A 23,530-nucleotide genomic window follows, 5' to 3' on the forward strand; every position below is an offset into this window, starting at 1 on the left:
AGACAGAGGGTGGTAGTGGAAGGGTCTTTTTCCGGCTGGATGCCTGTGACTAGTGGTGTTCTGCAGGGCTCGATATTGGGACCTCTGCTGTTTGTGATTTATATAAACGATCTGGAAGAAGGTGTAACTGGGGTGATCAGTAAGTTTGCGGACGACACGGTACGGTAGCACAGTGGTTAGCACTGCTGCTTCACAGCTCCAGGGACCTGTGTTCGATTCCCGGCTTGGGTCACTGTCTGTGTGGAGTTTGCACATTCTCCTCGTGTCTGCATGGGTTTCCTCCGGGTGCTCCAGTTTCCTCCCACAGTCCAAAGATGTGCGGGTTAGGTTGATTGGCCATGCTAAAAATTGCCCTTAGTGTCCTGAGATGCGTAGATTGGAGGGATTGGTGGGTAAATATGTAGGGATATGGGGGTAGGGCCTGGGTGGGATTGTGGTCGGTGCAGACTCGATGGGCCGAATGGCCTCTTTCTGTACTGTAGGGTTTCTATGATGACACGAAAATGGCTGGACTTGCAGATAGTGAGGAACATTGTCAGAGGCTACAGAAGGATATAGATAGGCTGGAAATTTGGGCAAAGAAATGGCAGATGGAGTTCAATCCAGATAAATGCGAAGTGATGCATTTTGGTAGAACTAACGTAGGGAGGAGCTATATGATAAATGGCAGAACCATAAAGGGTGTAGATACGCAGAGGGACCTGGGTGTGCAAGTCCACAGATCCTTGAAGGTGACGTCACAGGTGGAGAAGGTGGTGAATAAGGCATATGGCATGCTTGCCTTTATAGGACGGGGCATAGAGTATAAAAGTTGGGGTCTGATGTTGCAGTTGTATAGAACGTTGGTTCGACCGCATTTGGAATACTGCGCCCAGTTCTGGTCGCCACACTACCAGAAAGACGTGGAGGCTTTAGAGAGAGTGCAGAGGAGGTTTACCAGGGTGTTGCCTGGTATGGAAGGGCTTAGTTATGAGGAGAGATTGGGTAAACTGGGGTTGTTCTCATTGGAAAGATGGAGGATGAGGGGTGACCTAATAGAGGTGTATAAAATTATGAAAGGCATAGATAGGGTGAACGGTGGGAAGCTTTTTCCCAGGTCGGTGGTGACGTTCACGAGGGGTCATAGGTTCAAGGTGAGGGGGGGGGGGGAGGTTTATTACGGATATCAGAAGGACGTATTTTACGCAGAGGGTGGTGGGGGCCTGGAATGCGCTGCCGGGCAAGGTGGTGGAGGCGGACACACTGGGAATGTTTAAGACTTATCTAGATAGCCACATGAATGGAGTGGGAATGGAGGGATACAAAAGAATGGTCTAGTTTGGACCGGGGAGCGGCACGGGCTTGGAGGGCCGAAGGGCCTGTTCCTGTGCTGTATTGTTCTTTGTTCTTTGTTTTTGTTCCTCTCTTGCCTCCCACATGAGCCTAGGGCACAATTCATCTGGACCTGGAGACGTATCCACTTTTAAGGCTGCCAACAGCTCTAATACCTTGCCCTTCCCTATGTCAATTTGCTCAAGTTATGTCCTGCAAAAAGTGTAGAACAACGGGAATGTTATCTTAATTTATTATTTTTTCCTTGCAAATTAAATCTGTAATTTATTTCTCAATGCAGAATAGAAAACTAATGTAAAATACAATTAATTTCAATCTGGCATGAGTGGGGAAGGGAATGGGTGGTGCCACCAGTTGAAATGTTGGCTACCAAATTTAGAGTTCTATGATTTCAAGTTCAACTTTTTGGCAAGGTGAGCTTCCCTCACTCTGGGTGATGATCTCCGTCATGCAGGTTGAGGTATTGCTGCAGGTGCCGGGGGCGGTGGGGCGGGGGGGGGCGGGGGGGGAGCATGCAAATCCATGTGGTAACAAGAGGGAACATGGTGGTGTGGCAGAAGAAGCAGAGTGGTGGGATGGGACTTGGGGGGCTGAGACCACTGGACTGAGGGCTGAGAGGGGCAGCTCACCGACATCTTAGTTATCCGCCATGAGTTGTTTAATGTTTAGCGAGGTTGTGTAAGAGTGGGATTGATGGGCATTGGGCGCAGAATTTCTATGTGCACTACGTTGTTAATTTCATTTGCTGGGAATGGTCCCACCGGTTAAAAAATGCCAGGTAATTAACCTAAGAGTTCTGTGTCTTCAAGTTCAAATGAACCATTCAGAAACTAGGCAAACTCTTGGACGATGATCTTGTGAGGCAGCTAGAGGTCTGGCGTGAGGTGTGGGAGTGGGGTGTGTGAAGGTGAGTGGCACCGAAGCCGCGGGAACATCGTGCCACAGAAGGTGATGAGCATGCCCGAGAGAGGCTGAGACTGGAGCGAGGGCAGGCCGCAGATAGCAACTATCCATGAGTTTGACCAATGTTAGTGTTTGTGAGAGAATGGAACCATTTCAACTGTATCCATTGTTGAAAATTAATGTGTGAGGTGCGGGGCGAGGTGACAGGCTGAAGGTTCATCTAGGGCCCTTGCAACAATTTTTTCAAGGTCTATATAGTCCTCTTAAAGTTTGGTGTCCAAAACTGTTTGCCTTACTTCTGACGTGTTCTATGCAAGGCTTTGTATAGCTGAAACATGACTTCTACTCAGTTACATTCTAGTCCTCTGGAAATAAAAGATCAGAGAAGTCCTGATGTCAAGCACTCAAGAAACCCTGCTGTCCAGTTCTACTGGTTGGACAATTGTATCCTCTTCCGTATGTTTGAGGAGGAAGACATAATTTCCATGAAAGAAACCAGAGTCAAACGTGGCAGCTCCAAGTGTATTCCATATTATATAACCTGTAGCAAGAGACCATAATGTATAACACTGTGTTTGAAATATAATAGATCCCAGACTGATCAAGCCATTGGAATTGGTACCATAAGATTGCAATGATGCACTCGACGATGACATAGAAACATTGATCTCATAAAACTTGTGCTCAACAAACATGTAGGGACGGTGCATGGATGTCACAAACCAGACTTGTAGGTTTAAAATAAAAACAAGAACTGATGTATGTCATAGGCATGATGGGAAATGCAAAGAATGTGCTCAGTATGGTCTTGTGCAGATGACAACAACCTTGTTGCAATTTGATGAAATCAAAGTCTTTACACTTTAGAAGGAGGGTAATTTTGAGTCCGCACTAGCTGTGCACAGGATCGATGATGTGGGTGCAAAATCCGGCGCGATCGCAATCTCCGATTTTCAATCCTCTTCGGAGTAACGTGAAAAACATGGAAGGCTGGGACTCCCACTTTAATACCTTAGCATGTCATTAGTGAGCACTCACTCTGGGACTTTCCCCTTCAATGAACAGTCAGCAAAAACATGAACCTAACCACCTCCCATCCAAAGGGGATATCAGAGGTGAGAGCTCAGGGCACCCTTTCCTTCTTGGTGCCAGTCACAGAGGGGGCAATGGAGAGGACGCAGGGACCCAGATAAGTTCAACTCGGGGTTGGTTGGGGGGGTGGGATTCAGTATTGCCATCTTAGGGGGAGGATTCACTCACAGGTTTTCACTTTTCTTCATATTGGGGTGCCCTTGGGTTTAAAGGGGTCTGGCGGCTGGCATGTGGCTATGCTTCCCATGTCGTCCTTGCTGGGCTTGTGGCCATATCGCCTCTGAGGGAATACCCTTCCCGAGTGGCAGCTGGAAAGTGCGTGGGAGCAGGGTCAGCACTGGGGATGACTATGATGTACCTGGGCGGGCTCCCATGAGAGGCCAGAAAAAGGGGTTCTTCTTTGTCTCATGAGGCCTGAAGACCCTCTCACTATCATGGGGGAGGGGGGGGGAGGTGGAGGTACAGGACTGCTGTGAGATTTTAACCCCACACTGTGAGGCCAAAGGGGATGAGCTGTACGCCTAGTCAAGGCCACTGGTTGTGGAGGCCTGGTTGTCAGGGATTAGTGTATGGGTGGATGGCTGTTTCAGTTGGAAGGCTTAATCTGCAGCCCATGTGAGCTGGGGGAATTAGGGTGCTCTTTAAGGGTGAAGTTGGCAGTCTATTGCAGTCTTCTTGGGAATCAGATCTGCCTTGCCTGCCACTAGGGGAAGCCAATTGTCTGATCAGCTCACTGACACTTGATGAGTCAATTATGCCACTTAAGAAAGCATTGCAATGCATGAGTGTGCCACTGAATGGCACCCACTTTTTAACCCTTTGGACGCACTGCCCCTTCCATGTTCGATGGGCATCGCAGGGGCTGAGGTGCCTAATTGACCCCTTTGATCAGCTTTTAATTAGACATTCCAGGTTTCATTTGTGATTTTATTTGTTCGGGGCAGTATCCCTTTAAGGAGCTGCCCCTTTCACTTTACCCCTTCAGTTTATTTAATTTAGCTTAATTAGTTTTTCGAAAAAGAGTTGGAAGGACTGCCCGCAGGCATTGAACTCCGAGACTCATACTCACGTCTACATAACAGAGGGGTGGCAGAGGCGTGGCCCCCAGTGCAAGGCGTTATGGTGAGGTCTCTCATCACTCACCCCATTCAAAGTGATGACGGGAGGCATTGGCCGGGATTCTCCCAAAAAAATTCTAAAGTCCCCAATTCGCGTGAAAACAGGAATAACTCTCGCCAGTGTGTCTTTTAGTGTGATTTTCAGAGAGAATCTCCGACACTCTGTGCATCACAGAATGTCCGAGCGTGATTCACTCTTATTTCCGCCTAAGAGGCCGGCAGCATACTGCAGAGTGGGCCACTGAGCATGGGCCAACCTGTCAGAGCGGAGATCGGCGCATCCGCGGAGGCCCCGCACTGTCAGCCTCCCAATCCCTGGCCAGCTCGATCGCTGCCTCTCGGCTCCACCCCCCCCCCCGCCCTCCCCGCCTCCACCTGCACCCCCCACCCCTCCCCGATCGTTGACCTCCCGGACCTCCCTGGGCAAGCCCTGATGTCCCCTCCCCCACCCGGGCAGACCCTAACCCCCCTCCCCCCCCCGGCCCCCAAACCTGGATGGCCAGCCTTGATCTCATCTTCCCTGCCTGCAATGCTAGTGCAAAGTGGCAGTGGGACTGCCCCGACCCGTCTCGCCCTGCCCCTCTATCCCCACCCCCTTGGCACTGTCCGATGCAAGGTGGGCAGTGCTAAGGTGTCCCTTGGGCATTGTCAGTTTGCCCCTTGGGCAGTACTAGGGCGCCAGTCCAAAGGGCACCCTCTTGCCCCCAACCTCCTGGGGGGGGCCTCAATGGCCTCTCTTCCCTCCAGCAGGGTTGGCCACTTGTTCCCCACTTGTGGGGACCAGCTGTAAACCAGGCTGGAGTGAACCACGCCTGGCATTCTATTCATACGTTAGGAACAAAAGAGTTGTCAGGGAGAAAATCGGACCTCTCAGGGACAAAGGAGGGGAATTATGCTTAGAACCTAAGGGAATAGGGGAGATCCTAAATACTTTGCATCGGTATTCACAAAGGAGAGGGGCGTGTCAACCGGGAGTGTCTCGGAGGGAGGTGTTGACCCGTTAGAGAAAATCTCCATTACAAGAGAGGAAGTGTTAGGTTTTTTAGGGAACATTAAAACTGACAAAGCCCCAGGGCCTGATGGCATCTATCCTCGACTGCTCAGGGAGACGAGAGGTGAAATTGCTGGGCCTCTGACGGAAATCTTTGTCGCTTCTTTGGACACGGGTGAGGTCCCTGAGGATTGGAGGATAGCGAATGTGGTCCCGTTGTTTAAGAAGGGTAGCAGGGATAACCCAGGAAATTATAGGCCGGTGAGCTTGACGTCCGTGGTAAGGAAGTTGTTGGAGAGGATTCTTAGAGACAGGATGTATGTGCATTTAGAACGGAACAATCTCATTAGTGACAGACAGCATGGTTTTGTAAGAGGGAGGTCGTGCCTTACAGATTTGGTGGAGTTTTTTGAGGAAGTGACAAAAACGGTTGATGAAGGAAGGGCCGTGGATGTCGTCTATATGGATTTCAGTAAGGCATTTGACAAAGTCCCACATGGCAGGTTGGTTAAGAAGGTTAAGGCTCATGGGATACAAGGAGAAGTGGCTGGATGGGTGGAGAACTGGCTTGGCCATAGGAGACAGAGGGTAGTGGTCGATGGGTCTTTTTCCGGCTGGAGGTCTGTGACCAGTGGTGTTCCGCAGGGCTCTGTACTGGGACCTCTGCTATTTGTGATATATATAAATGATTTGGAAGAAGGTGTAACTGGTGTAATCAGCAAGTTTGCGGATGACACGAAGATGGCTGGAATTGCGGATAGCGAAGAGCATTGTCAGGCAATACAGCAGGATATAGATAGGCTGGAAAATTGGGCGGAGAGGTGGCAGATGGAATTTAATCCGGATAAATGCGAAGTGATGCATTTTGGAAGGAATAATGTAGGGAGGAGTTATACAATAAATGGCAGAGTCATCAGGAGTATAGAAACACAGAGGGACCTAGGTGTGCAAGTCCACAAATCCTTAAAGGTGGCAACACAGGTGGAAAAGGTGGTGAAGAAGGCATATGGTATGCTTGCCTTTATAGGACGGGGTATAGAGTATAAAAGCTGGAGTCTGATGATGCAGCTGTATAGAACGCTGGTTAGGCCACATTTGGAGTACTGCGTCCAGTTCTGGTCGCCGCACTACCAGAAGGACGTGGAGGCATTGGAGAGAGTGCAGAGAAGGTTTACCAGGATGTTGCCTGGTATGGAGGGTCTTAGCTATGAGGAGAGATTGGGTAGACTGGGGTTGTTCTCCTTGGAAAGACAGAGAATTGAGGGGAGATCTAATAGAGGTGTACAAGATTATGAAGGGTATAGATAGGGTGAACAGTGGGAAGCTTTTTCCCAGGTCGGAGGTGACGATCACGAGGGGTCACGGGCTCAAGCTGAGAGGGGCGAAGTATAACTCAGACATCAGAGGGACGTTTTTTCCACAGAGGGTGGTGCGGGCCTGGAATGTGCTGCCAAGTAGGGTGGTGGAGGCAGGCACGCTGACATCGTTTAAGACTTACCTGGATAGTCACATGAGCAGCCTGGGAATGGAGGGATACAAACGATTGGTCTAGTTGGACCAAGGAGCGGCACAGGCTTGGAGGGCCGAAGGGCCTGTTTCCTGTGCTGTACTGTTCTTTGTTCTTTGACAGGGGCGGGGGGGGGGGGAGTGAACCACGCCTGACAGGGGCGGGGGGGGGGCGTGGCTGCGGTGGGGGGGAATGAGAGGCTAGCAGCCCCGGAGATTTCAACCACAGGCCCGCTAATGACATGGAAATGCTCATTTCAATATTATAATCTGCCCTGCGCCGATATCCGGCTGATTGCATCAGAAATCTTCGGCTGGGAGACACGTGGAGGCCCGGGCGTCCAGCGGGAAGCCTGCAAAACGGCCTCTGCTGATGTCGCCCGGCCCATTGCGCAGCGAGAGCAGAGCAGCGGGCTGGGGGAATCACCCCCATTTTCTTGTTACCCCTGGTGTTTGGCTGCAGGATCTGGCCCAAGGCTGTGACTGCCTCCCCGGAAAAACACAAGGGGGGATTTTAACTTGCTGATCGCTGCCGAAGGAGCAGCAATGAAGCGCCACTTTTTCCCACACGATGTGCACACTTCTGCAATGTGAAGGCTGCTGGTTTTGGTGATGGATGAACATATTGTCACAATCTTTTCTTAGTGAGGCTGGGAGGAGCAGGAATGCTCCTCTCGGTTCACACGAGATAAATCGGGGATCTGCTGTCCCAACCTACTCCCCCTGCTCCTTGCAATATGCAGACCTACCCTGCTACTGGCAACCTCATCTCAGCGCTGGTGGATGTAGAGTCTTTACTACATAAGCATCAGAAGCAGACGCGATGTTGGTGTCAGGTCATATGACTGAGAAGTAAGAGAGATCTGGATGGAGGAGGAGCCCAAACCTCGCGTAGGGGTCAGAATGTGTAAATACTCACTGTAAGTAAGGGTAATGGTCTTCAGAAACTACAGAGTTGAGCAGCATATTTTGGGAGGACAGACAATCCCTCATATCCTCCTTCCAGACCCTAACCACACAAGAAAACGTGGTGTCAATGAGTAAAGGACATAGTGAACATTAAAAAGAAGGTACAGTGCTGGCAAAAAAAAGAGGTTCTCACAGGAAGGATAAAAGAAGAAAGATGAAGACACACCAAGCCATCGGAGCATCACAGGAGCAAACTGAGACACACACTCAGAGACTGGACAGCAGTGAACACAGGCCCAAAGCAGCACAATCAAGCGGAATGTCCAATGGGCACAGTGCCACAACTTGGGAAAAATTAGCCGATTCAAACTGTCACTTGAAAATGATGATAACCTGTAAAAAGGAGAAGAAAATTTTAAAACAGGGTTAAATACCAGAAGTGGAAGAACCACAAGCAAAGGAATTAAGCTTCCTGGGGGAGGGAAATGATACTGAGTACTGGAGTATTCTCAAAGTGGGTGGACACCCCACAGAGTTTAAAGTAGACACAGGAGCAAGGGTTTCTGTTTTTTTCAGATGAAGTTAAATGGCTCAAATAGATTACATTGCGAATCCCATCTATTAGATTATAAGGTCCAGGTGGGACAACTTTAAAAGTGAAATGCCAACTCATGGCAAAGGTAAAAAGTGAAGACTGAGAAATCCCCAAAACTTTCTGTGCCATTGAAAATCAAGAATGCTCTCTACTAAGCAGAAAGGCTAAACGGAAATTAATCTACAAAGTGGACAAAGTTACTGATGTGAACTACAGAAGTTTACAGGACAGGGAAGTTAAAAACTGAGTACCATATCACATCACAAGCTGATGCTAAACCAATTTGCCATTTACACAAGGAAAGTCCCTCATCCACTCTTGGATAAAGTCAAGAGTGAAACTGAAAATATATAGCAGCAAGGGGGTGCATTTGTACTGCTGATAATTAGAAATAAGTTATAGTTTTTAAGTGTGTTTAATTTGATGTTTCTGGGCCTGGAAAGCTAAAACCTATAGTTGGATTCATGCCGGACAAAGGTATGTTTGTATGTGTGGGGATTGGTTTCAATTCCAATTGTTATTCTATTGTGCTTACAGGGAGGGCGATGGCCTAGTGGTATTATCACTAGACTATTAATCCAGAAACTCTGCCAAGGCAGATGGTGGACTTTGAATTCAATAATTCTTTCATTATTATTCATTCCTGGGACATGGGCATCACTGGCTGGCCATCCCTTTATTGCCCATCTCTAGTCGCCCTTGGAGGGCGGTTGAATGTCAACCACATTGCTGTGGAACTGGAGTCACAAGTAGGCCACACTGGGTAAGAACGGCAGATTTCCTTCCCTAAAGGACATTCGTAAATCAAATAGGTTTTTCCAACAATCAACAGTGGTTTAAGATCATCAGTAGATTTTTAATTCCAGATTTTTTTATTGGATTCAAATTCCACCATCTGCCTGGCAGGATTTGAACTCGGGTCCCCAGAACATTAGCTGAGTTTCTGGATTAAAATTTGATTTGTTTTATTATTGTCACCTGTATTAACATACAGTGAAAAGTATTGTTTCTTGCGCACTATACAGACAAAAACCATACCGTTCATAGAGAAGGAAATGAGAGAGTGCAGAATGTAGTGTTACAGTTATAGCTAGGGTGTAGAGAAAGATCAACTTAATGCAAGGTAGGTCCATTTAAAAGTCTGACAGCAACAGAGAAGAAGCTGTTCTTGAGTCGGTTGGTACGTGACCTCAGACTTTTGTATCTTTTTCCTGAAGGAAGAAGGTGGGAGACAAAATGTTCAGGGTACGTGGGGTCCTTAATTATGCTGGCTGCTTTGCCGCGGCAGTGGGAAGTGTAGACAGAGTCAATGGATGGGAGGCTGGTTTGCGTGATGGACTGGGCTACATTCACGACTTTTTGTAGTTCCTTGCGGTCTTGGGCAGAGCAGGAACCATACCAAGCTGTGATACAACCAGAAATAATGCTTTCTATGGTGCATCTGTAAAAGTTGGTGAGAGTCGTAGCTGACATGCCAGATTTCCTTAGTCTTCTGAGAAAGTAGAGGCGTTGGTGGGCTTTCTTAACTATAGTGTCGGCATGGGGGGACCTGGACAGGTTGTTGGTGATCTGGACACCTAAAAACGTGAAGCTCTCGACCTTAAAAGTCTAGCAATAATACCACTAGGCCATTGCCTCCACATATCTGGAATTAAGAATCTACCGATGACTGTGAAACCATTGTTGATTGTCATAAAAACCGATCTGGTTCACGAATGTCCTTTAGGGAAGGAAATCTTACATCTAGGAGTCTCTGGAACGATTATCTGGTCTGTCCTAGATGTGACTCCAGAGCCACAGTAATGTGGTTGACTCAACTGCTTCTAAGGGTGACTAGGGATGGGCAATAAATGCCGGCCAGCCAGCAATGTCCATGTCCTACAAATGAATAAAACAATGCAGAATAAATGGCTTATTACTTATTAACTTGGGGGTCTTGTAAGGTAGAAAAGCTTTAAAGTTTTAGGTTTAGCAGGATATATTGCAGTTGGAGACAGGGCACCAGGGAGTGAACATCCCTCAATTCTGCCAGAAGAAAGACTGGGCAGGAGCTGCAAAGAGGCAGGGTTCCTCTGATAACCAGGGAATTGGGAGAAATAATATCTTAAGCTGACTGAAGCTAAGAGAACAGAAACCAAGGTATTGTTCAGAAGAATTCAAGGAAACGTAAACAAAGTTTACCAGTTAAAGAGACAATTGCAGTAACCAGATTTAGATTGGGAAAGCAATCTTCAAAGGTAAATCAAAAGACGGGTGTCATTTTAATACAGTCTGGGAATCGAGAGTTAAAGTAATTGTGAACAGTTTGTGTAGCAGTCAAGATAAATAAATCCTAAAGGGGGTGAGGTAAAACTTGGACTAGATTCATTGTTAACAATGAAGTGAAAACTTTGTTTGAAAGTGTCATTTGGACAACCTGGATTTTAGAATGCAAACTGCTGAGGCAAAGCATTATTGTGAAAGAAGATTTCGAAATGTGTTTTTGGACTGGAATTTGGAACCTCATCTGACAATCACCTGGGGGGATTCTGGGGAGAAATCCACAGACACTAACTTGGGTTCAGAGCATAGTGCATGTATTTGACAATAGTCATCTTGTATGCTTAAAAGGGACTTTGTGTGATAATGAAATGTAGTTTAAGATGTACTTTGTAACCTGTGTTAATCTTAAATGTGTGTGTAATTGTTGAGTGAAGGGGGAATTAAAGTATTATATCATAATACATTTTTAAAATGTTTCATAAATGTTTTTACTTGTTGTTAAAACGAATTAGTGGTCCTTTGACTCTGTCTCTCCACGTTTTATAAAAAATGTAAGTTACGGTCTTTTGTGCCAGGGTTCCATTCAGAGTTCTTCCCATCCAGTTATAACATCAACTGGGATTCTAACACAGTGATGAAGCCCAGGGACAGAGTATGAGTCTGAAACTACCAGAAGAATGGCTCAATCATTGAAAAACTCCACAACTAAGATTTGGATAGGATTACGACAGATTGGTACATCATCATGAGAAACCGCAGCACCTTAATATCCTTGGGGAGAAAGCCAATAGAAACTCAGGCTTACTACTCAGACCTTGAAGAAAAAGAAGAAGAAAGACTTACCACAAGCTCTATAGACACCCAGTAGAAAAATAGTCAAACCGACAAACGAGAGTATGGAATATCCTCAACCACAAAAGGAGATCCGGGTGAGATCAGAGGGATTGGTCAAGGCAGTTCAGAGATTAACTCCTGTGAAGTCATACAAGTTTAAAGCATGGAAACAGGCCCTTTGGACCAACTTGTTTTTTTAACCACTAAGCTAGTCCCAATTGTCCGCGTTTGGCCCATATCCTTCTATGCCCATCTTACCCATATAACTCTGAAATGCTCTTTAAAAGACAAAATTATGCCTGGACCTCTGGAGCCTTTTGTATTTCTCCCCTCTCATCTTAAACTTATGCCCTCTAGTTTTAGATTCCCCTACGTTTGGGAAAAGATGTCAACTATCTACCTGATCTATGCCCCTCATTATTTTATAGATCACCCCTAAGATTACCCCTAAGCCTCCTACACTCCAGGGAAAGAGTCCCAGTCTATCCAGCCTCTCCTTATAACTCAAACCATCAAGTCCCGTTAGCATCCTGGTAAATCGTTTCTGCACTCTTTTTAGTTTGATAATATCCCTTCTATATTAGGGTGACTAGAACTGTACACAGTATTCCAAGTGTGGCCTTACCAACTTCAACAAGACGTCCCAACTCCTGTATTCAATGTTCTAACCAATGAAACCAACCATGCCGAATGCCTTCTTCACCACTCTGTCCACCTGTGACTCCACTTTCAAGGAGTTATGAACCTGTACCCCTGGATATCTTTGTTCTATAACTTTCCCCAGCGCCCCACCATTAACTGAGTAAGTCCTGCTCTGATTCAATCTACCAAAATGCATCACCTTGCATTTATCTAAGTTAAACTCCATCTGCCATTCATCAAGTCACTGGCCCAATTGATCAAGATCCCGTTGCAATCCTAGATAACCTTCTTCACTGTCCACTATGCCACCAATCTTGGTGTCACCTGCAAACTTACTAACCATGCCTCCGAAATTCTCATCCAAACCATTAATATAAATGACAAATAACAGTGGACCCAGCACCGATCCCTGAAGCAAAGTGAAATGCAAACAAAACATCAACAAAAGGTTTTTGAGGAAACAAAAAAGGTTGTGCAGTCTATAACATTCAACATAAACATGGCTCACGGACTCCAAAAGATTGCAAAAAGGGCAGGTCGTTTGGGAGTCCGTGAACCAGTTTAATCTTTTATCGTACGGAACTGCTGTATGCACCACCCTCTACCCCAGGTCCCCAAGATAGTAGGGGAGGATCCCTTCAAAGAGGGATCCCCACTGCTGGATGGCAACAGGGCCCGCCAAGGTGTATCTGGGCGACGGGCGAGGAAGCGGTAGTGGAAGGTGTGCAGCAGCAGCCCGTACAGGAAACGCCTCCGTGCAGTAACAAAGGGCACGGAGGGCATTTCCGCGAGGCGACTCAAGCTATGAGGCACCTGACCTGCGAAGGGGGGTCTAGGCTTGGGGCCAGTATGAAATTCCGGGGTATGCTCGGGCGGGATCCCACTGCACAGCTGCGCCTCCTCGAGACCACATGTGCCTTCGGGTCCGAGCACAACTGTTCTAAGGTCTTAGATGGCATTGGCCACGCACCGGATGCCCACCCCCGTGCGCTCAGCGAGCTCGTGAAGTGTCATCAATCGTGAAGATTGATCATTACCTCAATTAGGGAGTTCATACTCTGAGAGGCCAACCTCAATGGCCTCGTTGAGGTCATTAACAAGTAGAAAATGGTTCGGGTGTACCTGCTTTTCAGTTGCAAATTAAGAGCAAAGATGTTTAATTTCATGGCGTATATCCTCAAATAGTAAATCAGTCAGCTCAGTTGGATGGATGATTAGTCTGTGATTCAGAATAATGCCGACAATATGGGTTCAGTTGCTGACTCCTTGTGCTGCTGGGTAGTAAGTGGAAGACAATAGCAAACCACCACTGAAAAACAAATCAGCCAAGAAAATGTCTCAGGGTTAAGAAGCAGCCAAGAACCTGCCTTCAGGTACAGCACACATCAATCACTCACTGATATCCTCAAATAAGTCTCCCACCATACTGGCTTGGGTGATATTCAAGTATCCCTGTAGTTGTTGGAAAAAGGTGTTAGGTTGCTTGCATATCCTAACAAGGGGTTTCATTTCGGTTTAAGGTCCTCCCTGGGAAACTGGTCTGTGGTTGGTAAAGAAGACGCCAGGCCTGCTCTGCTGGGTTTTAGTTCCTCTTGTGACCTAACTAATGGTCCTTAAAGGAACTGCTGGAGGCTGCAACCAAAAACATTTTCTTAGCTGATATATTTTGGAGGAAAAACAAGGAAGTGACGTATAAACTCAATGGAAAGGCATTGAAGGGTGTGCAGCAGCAAGAACACCTGGGGTGTAGATACATATTTCTTTAAAAATGCAAATCGGAAAAGCCCTAAAAATGGCTAATAGCTTTTCGGCCTACATAAATGGGAGCATAGGTACAAGAGTAAAGGGGCTGTGAAAGGTTTATACAAAGAAATGCTTAAGTTACAGATAGTTATTGGTATCCCATGAGAGAACAAACATTAAAAGTGTAGAAAGTGTACAGAAGTACTATTAGTTAGGGTAAATGCATGGGGTTGTGGGGCTAGGGCCTGGGTGGGTGCGATTGTGGTTGGTGCAGACATGACGGGCCGAATGGCCTTCTTCTGCACTGTAGGATTCTATGATTCTATGATATGATCTATGATATTGTCAGGCATGAGAAATGATAGAAGGAAAGAAGATAATTGGGCTATTGCCACAGGACCAAAGAAGGCTAAGAGAAAATTCAACAGTAGCTTTGAAAGAAATGAAGGATATCAATAAGGTAAATAAGATAAGACTATTTTCTGTGGTTGAGGGGTCTGACAGTGTTGTGAATTTAGAGAGAGTGAGGGCCGAGGTTAGAGGAAATTTATTTTCATGGAATCAGAGAATAGAAGGATGCCATTTATCCCATCGTATCGCTGCCGGCTCTCTCCAAGAACAATTGAAAAACTCCCTCTCTTTTTTCCCTCAGTCCTGCATTTTTTACCTTCAGAATATTCCCCAGGTATTTCCCTTTGAAAGCCATGATTGAGTCGGCCTCCACCCCACTTCTAGGCAGTCTATTCAAGATTCTAATCTCTCATGCACTGTGGAAAAAAGCTTTTCCCCGTGTTGCTTTTTAGTTTTTTTGCCATTCGTCTTAAATCTGTGTCTTCTAGTTCTTGACCATCCAGCAAAAGGGATCAGTTTCTCCTTACCTGCTCCATCCATACTCTTCAAGATTTTCAACACTACTAACAGATCTCCTCTCAACCTTCTCTTCTCTAGGGGAATGGGCCCAGCTTCTAAAATCTATCAATGTAAATGAAATCCTTCAAACTTGCAACCATTCTTGCAAATCTTTTCTGCGCCATCTCAAATACCTTCACATCCTTCCTAAAATGTGGCACCCAAAATTGGCCACAATACTCCAATTGAGGCCTAACCAGTGGTTTGTAAAAATTTATCATAACTTCCTTGGTTTTGTACTCTATGCCTCCATTTATATTAATGTTTATTCATTTAAATGGATTGGTACTTGGGACTACGATGTTGTGGCCATTACGGAGACGTGGGTAGAACAAGGACAGGAATGGTTGTTGGATGTTCCGGGCTATAGATGTTTCAGTAAGTGTAGGGAAGCTGGTAAAAGAGGTGGAGGAGTGGCACTGTTAATCAAGGATAGTCTAACGGCTGCGGAAAGGCACTTCGAGGGGGATCTGCACACTGAGGTAATATGGGCTGAAGTTAGAAATAGGAAAGGAGCGGTCACGTTGTTAGGAGTTTACTATAGGCCCCCAAATAGTAATAGAGATGTGGAGGAAGAAATTGCTAAGCAGATTATGGATATGTGTGGGGGTCACAGGGTAGTTGTCATGGGGACTTTAACTTTCCAAATATTGATTGGAACCTTTATAGGTCAAATAGTTCGGATGGGGCAGTTTTTGTGCAGTGTGTGCAGGAGGGTTCCCTGACACAATATGTGGGTAGGCCGACAAGAGGTGAGGCCACATTGGATTTAGTACTGGGAAATGAACCGGGCCAAGTGTTAGATTTGGTTGTGGGAGAGCACTTTGGAGATAGTGACCACAATTCTGTGTCTTTTGTTATTGCAATGGAGAGGGATAGGGCCGTACAGCAGGGCAAGGTTTACAATTGGGGGAGAGGTAATTATGATGCGATTAGGCAAGAATTAGGGGGCATAAGATGGGAACAGAAACTGTCAGGGAAAGGCACTAATGAAAAGTGGAACTTTTTCAAGGAACAAATACTGGGTGTCCTTGATAGGTATGTCCCTGTCAGGCAGGGAGGAAATGGCCGAGTGAGGGAACCATGGTTCACGAAAGAGGTGGAATGTCTTGTGAAAAGGAAGAGGGAAGCTTATGTAGGGATGAGGAACCAAGGTTCAGATGGCTTGATTGAGGCTTACAAGTTAGCAAGGAATGAGCTGAAAAAGGGGCTTAGGAGAGCTAGGAGGGGACATGAGAAGTCCTTGGCGGGTCAGATCAAGGAAAACCCCAAGGCTTTTTACTCTTATGTGAGGAATAAAAGAATGACCAGGGTGAGATTAGGGCCGGTCAAGGACAGTAGTGGGAACTTGTGTATGGAGTTAGTAGAGATAGGCGAGGTGATGAATGAATACTTTTCTTCAGTGTTCACCAAGGAGATGGGCCATGTTTTTGAGGAAGAGAAGGTGTTACAGGCTAATAGGCTGGAGGAAATAGTTGTTCGGAGGGAGGATGTACTAGCAGGTTTGAATAAACTGAAGGTCGATGAGTCCCCTGGGCCTGATGAAATATATCCTAGGATTCTTTGGGAGGCAAGGGATGAGATTGCAGAGCCTTTGGCTTTGATCTTTGGGTCCTCACTGTCCACGGGGATGGTGCCAGAGGACTGGAGAATGGCGAATGTTGTTCCTCTGTTTAAGAAAGGGAATAGAAATGACCCTGGTAATTATAGACCAGTTAGTCTTACTTCGGTGGTTGATTGATGGAATTGATGGAAAAGGTCCTTAGGGATGGGATTTACGACCATTTAGAAAGATGCGGATTAATCCGGGATAGTCAGCACGGATTCGTGAAGGGCAAGTCGTGCCTCACAAATTTGATTGAATTTTTTGAGGAGGTAACTAAGTGTGTTGATGAAAGTAGGGCAGTTGATGTCATACATGGATTTTAGTAAGGCGTTTGATAAGGTCCCCCATGGTCGGCTTATGATGAAACTGAGGAGGTGTGGGATAGAGGGAAAGTTGGCAAATTGGATAGGTAATTGGCGATCTGATCGAAGACAGAGGGTGGTGGTGGATGGAAAATTTTTGGACTGGAGGCAGGTTGCTAGCGGAGTGCCACAGGGATCAGTGCTTGGTCCTCTGCTCTTTGTGATTTTTATTAATGACTTAGAGGAGGGGGCTGAAGGGTGGATCAGTAAATTTGCTGATGACACCAAGATTGGTGGAGTAGTGGATGAGGTGGAGGGCTGTTGTAGGCTGCAAAGAGACATAGATAGGGTGCAAAGCTGAGCTGAAAAATGGCAAATGGAGTTTAACCCTGATAAATGTGAGGTGATTCATTTTGGTAGGACTAATTTAAATGTGGATTACAGGGTCAAAGGTAGGGTTCTGAAGACTGTGGAGGAACAGAGAGATCTTGGGGTCCATATCCACAGATCTCTAAAGGTTGCCACTCGAGTGGAGAGAGCTGTGAAGAAGGCCTATAGTGTGTTAGCTTTTATTAACAGGGGGTTGGATTTTAAGAGCCGTGGGGTTATGCTGCAACTGTACAGGACCTTGGTGAGACCACATTTGGAATATTGTGTGCAGTTCTGGTCACCTCACTATAAGAAGGATGTGGAAGCGCTGGAAAGAGTGCAGAGGAGATTTACCAGGATGCTGCCTGGTTTGGAGGGTAGGTCTTATGAGGAATGGTTGAGGGAGCTAGGGCTGTTCTCTCTGGAGCGGAGGAGGCTGAGGGGAGACTTAATAGAGGTTCATAAAATGATGAAGGGGATCGATAGAGTGAACGTTCAAAGACTATTTCCTCGGGTGGATGGAGCTATTACAAGGGGGCATAACTATAGGGTTCATGGTGGGAGATATAGGAAGGATGTCAGAGATAGGTTCTTTACGCAGAGAGTGGTTGGAGTGTGGAATGGACTGCCTGCAGTGATAGTGGAGTCAGACACTTTAGGAACATTTAAGCGGTTATTGGATAGGCACATGGAGCACACCAGGATGATAGGGAGTGGGATAGCTTGATCTTGGTTTCAGATAAAGCTCGGCACAACATCATAGAAATCATAGAAACCCTACAGTACAGAAAGAGGCCATTCAGCCCATTGAGTCTGCACCGACCACAATCCCACCCAGGCCCTACCCCCATATCCCTACATATTTACCCACTAATCCCTCTAACCTACGCATCTCAGGACACTAAGGGGCAATTTAAGCATGGCCAATCAACCTAACCCGCACATCGTGGGCCGAAGGGCCTGTTCTGTGCTGTACTGTTCTATGTTCTATGTTCTAAATTTATGGAACATTTTTTGGAACATGGAATGTTTTGCCACGAGGAATGCTTCAGTCAGAAACCATTGCATCCTTTAAGGGAAAAGTGAATAAATATTTGAAGCGGTGGAAGAAATATGGCACTGGGGAGGGCAAACCAGCATTATTAGCTTCAGGCAAAGCTAGCACATACCTGATGGGCCAAAGAGCCTTCATACATGTCCAACCATCAACGGTCCTAGGTTCTGTCTTCCTCCTCCTATGGTCTGGAATCCTGCAGTGAAATGTTTATGTAAAAGTGCTTTAAAGATGCAAGTTGTTGTTGTTAACTAACTGATATCCATAATGGCTACAATGGTGGTCGAGAAATAGGCAGTTCATATGGAATGTGTTTCAGTCAGTGACATTGCCTGAGTACAATTTGTCTGAGGCTGGAACTTTAAGTTCTTTTAGTCTTCATGCAACATTTAAATAATAAAAACAAACGAATGTTGTTAGACCACTCAGTAAAATAAACACAACACCCACAAATTCTGAGGGTGTTCTGTCTCCACAATACTGGTGGCTTTATCGGCGAACGACGCTTCACCAAAACAACGTCAAAGTCGTTCACCTGCTGCTTTGCCATTTGTCCTTTCTTTGGTTAGTGTTTTGTTCGTGGAAATGCTTTATGCCATAATTGCACTTGTGTAAAATCACATTAACACACAAAGACTACATCAGTGCCTGTAAGTGTAATTGATAATACCGTGTGTCAAACCATGAAGCACATCACCTTCTTCGCTGAAATATTGCACAAAATGAATTGTGGATTTCAGTGCGGCCTCTAGCCTTAAATGTTCTATATGTTCCTCCCTTCCTATGGATTGTCAGTGCAGCATCTAGCCTTGAATGTTCTATATGTTCCTCCCTTCCTATGGATCGTCAGTGCAGAATCTAGCCTTATATGCCCTATATGTTGCTCTTGCTGTGGATCCATCATCCAGGGAAGCTTTATGTTTGTGAGAATGAACAGCTGAATGGTACCACAGGTTTAAGATGAGAGGGGAGAGATACAAAAGGAACCAGAGAGGTAATTTTTTCACACAGAGGGTGGTGAGTATCTGGAACGAGATGCCAGAGGTAGTAGTAGAGGTGGGTACAATTTTGTGTTTTAAAAAGCATTTAGACAGTTACATGGGTAAGAAGGGTATAGAGGGATATGAGTCAAATGCGGGCAATTTGGACTAGCTTAGTGGTAAAAAAGGGCGGCATGGACAAGTTAGGCTGAAGGGCCTGTTTTTCCTTGAACAAATATACAAAAACATGCAAATACAGAATCTATTGTTTATAGAAATTTATATTGATATATACATGCTAAATATTGTAGATATTCTCACAGCATGATCAGAAACTGGCTGAATGATGGCAATAATTTGTGCAAATTCTGCTTTACTTCTGTGAACTCTTACATTTGTGTCTCTCAAGAATGTTAATTGCTTTTAAATAAAATGTTTATTTGACTACAATGGGTTTATTGCAAGAATGAAACGGTGGCATTTCTATACTAAAACGTGTGCATTTATTAATCTCCCTCACGAAGGCAATGACTCGGGGACGTAGCTGGCTGGCATTTTCTCCTCTTTTGCATTCTTCCTGAAAGGAGAGTCCAGGGCACTGCGGAATCACTGTCTCACACATTCCAGCAGGTCACATCAAGAAGTTATCTTCTAGCGGCGGCAGTGCTACCTGAGGTGTGGGGCATTCTCAGATACGTGCTGTGTTCAGAGGGGACACAAAGCTTGAATCTAATGCCAAGCAGCTTGCTCCATTTAGTTACTAGGACCACAAAGCAGGAAATTATCAATACCAATTGTCACTGCCAACCCCCTGGGAAACCTGGTCCATAGCTTCAACGTTGGCTCATTGAAATATTGGCTGGAATATTCCGGGTCCTCTGGGGATGGGCCTATTGAGAGGGCGGGGGTGGGAGTTACGGTGCGGAATCTTGAAATGCAAGAAGTTAGAGTGGAACCCCGCTGTCTTTATGTCACTGCTGAATGTTCCCTCTGGTGGCTGAGACAGCAGGAGGATGGGTTTCGGCTTAAGTTTATTTAGCCGGTAGGCTTACATTAACGCTGCAATGAAGTTACCATGAAAATCCCTTAGTCGCCACACTCCGACGCTTGTTCGGGTACACTGAGGGAGAATTTAGCATGGCCAATGCACCTAACCGGCACGTGGGTGCAGTGGGAAGGTAATTTAGCCAATCAATCAGACGACTTTTTAAAGTAAAGTTTATTTATTAGTCACAAATAAGGCTTACATTAACACTGCAATGAAGTTACTGTGAAATTCCCTTAGTCGCCACACTCTGGCACCTGTTCGGGTCAATGCACCTAACTAGCACGTCTTTCAGGCTGTGGGAGGAAACCAGGGCACCCAGAGGAAACCCACGCGGGCATGGGGAGATTGTGTAAACTCCACACAGACAGTGATCCAAGCCGGGAATCGAACCCGGGTCTCTGGCGCTCTGAGGCAGCAGTGCTAACCACTGTGCTACCATGCCGCCCACTCTGTGTGATCTTACGGAGGGCGGGGGGGGGGGGGGGGGGGGGCGGGGGGGTTTAAATTTTACCAATGGTACATGCGAGCCATGGCGTTTTAGAGACTTGCCTGGTGAAAGGAAGTGGTGGGCACGTTGGATCTCCATGTTGGTTTTTTTCTGCTGCCATGGCAACTGCCAGCATGACATTCTACGGAGGGAGCACTGGGAAACAAAGGCTGGGGGGTAGGGAGAGCTGTGGATGGCAGTGAAAGGTGTCAGTACTGAGGGAACGTTCTGCTAATGAAGTTCCAACTGGACACAGGCACATGAGTACAATGAGTGCAAGAAGTGCGGGCGGACAGGGGACAGACTGCGTTTGCCGTAAATGTTTTGGAAACCAATAGAGAACAGCAGACATGGGCCTTCTGCACCCAGGCTTCGGGGCTTACCCAGTGAGGAAGAGTAGCAGCAGAGAGGGAAAAAGATCTAGGCACAGGCAATGAATTTCTGTAACCTTGGGACTAATCGGAGGGGTATCCCTTCAGGTGAAGACAGAGGGGCACAGATGGACACAGAATAATATTTTTTTATTCAAGATATACATTTGCAGCCCAAAGTCTGAATTGTAATGTGACTTACATTTTAAAAATCATATATAGACTAAGTAAGGCACCTTGGCCCCTCTCGCCTTACCATTGTTATACGGAGACCATGGACAAGGCGATGGCATCCAATCTGCCCACATCTTAGACATCACCTGAATGGTCCGCTGCATCTGGCTCTCCATGAGGGTCACTGATCTCACAATGGAGGAAACCAAGTGATCACAGACCTGAGGCCTGGCGGCATTCAAGGCCTGGATGGATTCCTCCATCATTCGCACTTGACTACGCATAGTCTCTGGAAGCTCCACCAGATGCTTCCTTATCTCACACTGCAGCTGCAATAATTGTCATGTTGCCGATGACTCCAGATGCACATAACCAGCCTGGGGCTCCGCATTGCCCTTGCCTCCAACTGTCCTCCAAGTGGCCTCGGCTGTTACAGTCTACATCAGCTGCTCGGACGAGTCTGTGAAGTGCTCGCTTACTTGTGTCTCCAAATCTAAGTTCAAACAGATACCCACCAATGTGAGAGTATCTGCACTGGTGGGAGGTGTGATGGAATAATGGAGTGATGCACACTTTGAGGTCCCCATCTCCTTCTCAGAGGAAGGTGGCTTCCCCTAGTCACTCCAACTCTCTGTTCTTTGGTCTGATCTGCATGAGAGAATAGATAGTTTAAAAGGTTATGTGCATCCCATTTCATCCTTCCAATTACTCCCCATGTTGAGCTCCATGTACATGTACACATTGCCTCACGTGCACCTGGGACTCTACTGGGTTTCTGCACTGGCCTGCTCATTCTCTTGGATTTGTACTCCTATCATTAGAGATGGAGTGGTCAACATGCTACCCTGCAGTTCCAATGCCTCCTCCTTCATGGGAGTTAGGATGGCTTCTTGATGCCAGTCTAGGCCCATTCCTTGAAGTTCCTTGAAGTACTCTCCTGCAAGCAGAAAGATGAACACTCTTAGTATCCCCATGGAGACAAGCCCAATGCCATGGTGTGGCAGCCCTGCAGTCCATGATGGGGGCACATGAATGCCTTCTGCACGTGACCAATCTCGAGAAATTAAGTGGGTGTCATCAATCAAAGACAAGGCACCTCACACCAATGTTGCAGTCGTGCCTCTGACAAGACATGCTGCTGCCTGACCCCATTGCCACTAACTGGGTGGCCATTGTTTCCCAACCAAACTCATTCCCTCGCATTACTGCAAGCAAGCCGCAAAGAGAAAAGGTATGGAGTCTCCTTGGCAGACTGAATAAGGTCATTGACACACTTGTGGCAATGGAACCAGGATGAGGGGCAAACCCACAGCTGCTGAAAGGTTGGACAAGCTGGACTTTCACTACTGGAATTTAGAAGAGTGAGGGGTGACTTGATTGAAGGATATAAGATTTTGAATGGTCCCAACAAGGTGGACATGGAAAGGATATTTTCTCTTGTGGGTAGGTCCAGAACTTTTTTTTAAATTAGGACAGAGATGAGATTTTTTTTCTCTCAGGGGGGTTGTGTGACTTTGGAATACTCTGGGTGGAATTTTCCCATCCCGCCCGCCATGAGAATTGTAGCGGGCGGGGAGGAGGGGGCGGACCATGCAAAGGTCTGTTGACGTTGGGTGGGATTTTCTGGTCTTGGGGCGAGTGTGGCTGGAAAATCCCACCCTCTGCCTCAGATGGCAGTGGAGAAGGAGTCATTGAATATTTTTAAGATGCAGGTAGATAGATTCTTGTTAGGGAAGGGAATCAAAGCTTATCGGGGCTAAATGGAAATGTGGAATTTCCAATGAATGATCTTATTGCATGGCGAAGCAGGCTCGAGGGGCTGAATGGCCTACTTCAGCTCCTATTTTATATGTTCGTATGTCCTCTGCGATCTCCATCCAGGCTTGCTTGGTGAGTCAGGCCAGTCTGCTTGTTCTGTGCCTTGGAAAGAGGGCTTTTCATCTCACTCTTGCAACCTGGAGGTTCGCTCGCAGGACAGCATCACGGAACCATGGGGCCACCCATCAGGGGATCCTTTCTGCCATTCTTGCTGCCACTGTTCTTCCTATCTCTAGGTTTCCAGACAGTCCCAATTAAACTCAGTGCAGCAGCCCTTTAAGCAATATAGTGCCAACACCTGCTGTTGTGTGACCTGATGCTGCCTCTGCCACCTCTCAGCCTGGCTCCGTTCACTCAGCGGTCAGGCCCTGCGCTGTGCGACCGCTAATTTGCTGGCCACCAGAAGCACAATTCCATGTTCTTCAATACATAAGACTCCATTATGTTCCACCCATTCTGCCTCATGCCCATGTCTGTGTGCAGGG

The sequence above is a fragment of the Mustelus asterias genome, chromosome 17 (assembly GCF_964213995.1).
Source record: "Mustelus asterias chromosome 17, sMusAst1.hap1.1, whole genome shotgun sequence".
Lineage (NCBI taxonomy): Eukaryota > Metazoa > Chordata > Chondrichthyes > Carcharhiniformes > Triakidae > Mustelus > Mustelus asterias.